This window comes from Petaurus breviceps, unplaced genomic scaffold (assembly GCF_028583685.1).
Source record: "Petaurus breviceps papuanus isolate PSGF00001 unplaced genomic scaffold, PetGlider_PUasm1.0 567, whole genome shotgun sequence".
Lineage (NCBI taxonomy): Eukaryota > Metazoa > Chordata > Mammalia > Diprotodontia > Petauridae > Petaurus > Petaurus breviceps.
Genome location: NW_027186383.1, coordinates 3,385,883 through 3,387,507, shown reverse-complemented (window position 1 = coordinate 3,387,507; position 1,625 = coordinate 3,385,883).

Sequence of the window (1,625 nt, the reverse complement as noted above, 5' to 3'; positions counted from 1 at the left end):
CAGACACACACACAGACACACACACACACACAGACACACAGACACACTCCTCACCACCTGTCAATATTGCTCTCTTCTCCCAATGAGAACCACTCCTGAGAGCCTGAAGTTCTCCCCGGCTCACAGCAGGTGGCAGCATTGACTCAGTAACATCCCCATCCCTGGTGAGCTCCTCTTCTCCGGGTGGGAAGGGGGTGGGATGGGTTCTGATTCTCTCTTGACATTGCTCTCATCTGAAGAGAAATAGAAAGACTGAGCTTCAGTGAAGTGATGGGATCAAATTTAAGCAAAATAGAAACCAGCCTTCAAAGAGCAAGGATGTGGCCGCCTCCTCTTCCCAGCCGCAGCCCGAGTCTGTGAGAGGTAAAGTGATGAAGGCTGTTCTGGATTTGGAATCAGAAGACCGGGCTCAAATCCTGCCCAGACACTTCACAACTATTTGACTCACTTAACCTGTCCAAGACTCAGTTTCCTCATCTGCAAAATGGAATTCATAGTGTTTGCAGCCCTTTGCCCATGGAATGTTTGTGAGAATTGGAGACAGTGTCCTTAAGGTGCTCTCCAAATGCCAGTTATTATTAAGGAGAGACTATGGAATCGTGTTGGCATATGACTTCCAAACTCCCTTCGCCCCATGCAGGAGAGCTGCCAGGGTGCCTCATTTGTTCACCAGAGTTGAGGACTGAGTGACACTCAGAAACCCAGCCTGGAGACCAGGCCTGATTGCCACTGGAAATCCCTTCTCTACCTGCAATCCCAGGGCTGACTAGTTCTGTGTCAAGGCAAGAAGATCCTTCTTCTATTGTTCTGCGGAAGTGAAGCCCCATTTATGCAAAGGGGAGAATGAAGGCCCTATAGGTGTGAAGTTACAGCTCCAATCTGGGCTCCAAATTGCAATCCTCAAAGTAAAGAAAAGAAGGTATTACAATGGCTTTGGGGAAAGCAAAACACATTTCAAATGCATCTGTCTGAAATCCTCGTTCTTCATAGCTGTGAGTAGACCGACTTTCCCTTTAAAAAAATAAGTGCTAGATTTTTGGGATACCTTCTCTCTTAACATTGTCTAGACTTCCTTCGGTATAAATCCCCCTTCTTCCCTCCAGATAGCTATCCCTTACAACAAAGTAAAATCAACATCAAAAGCCCTTCTTTAAGCAGAAGGATCAGCAGAACAGTAACACACACACACACACACACACTTATAACTGTCTTGTGTATATGGAGGGTTTCTGTTTGCCAGGGATAAAGTAGAGGTATCTACTAAAAGTGGGATCTCGGGGTTAAAGGGGACGGAGATTTTAGGCACTTCATGAGGATAACTCCAAATTGCTTTCCTACATGGTTTTGTATGTGCACCTGGGGTCCTCTTTCCACAGCCTCTCGAACCCTGACTGTTCTCATCTCATCATCCTGCCACTTACCAGGTGAAACTTCCAGGTGGATTTGATTGGCACTTTTATTATCAGCGATTTGGAGCATTCTGTTAAACGGCTGCTAATAGTTTGTGAATCTTCATTTAAGAAATATTTGCAGCCAGCATGCAAAGGCTTATGCCCGTGATGCTGCAATTCGGAGGTGGGGGCTGGTTAATTTTTTGAGCTCAGGAGTTGACTTCCAGTGGCCAT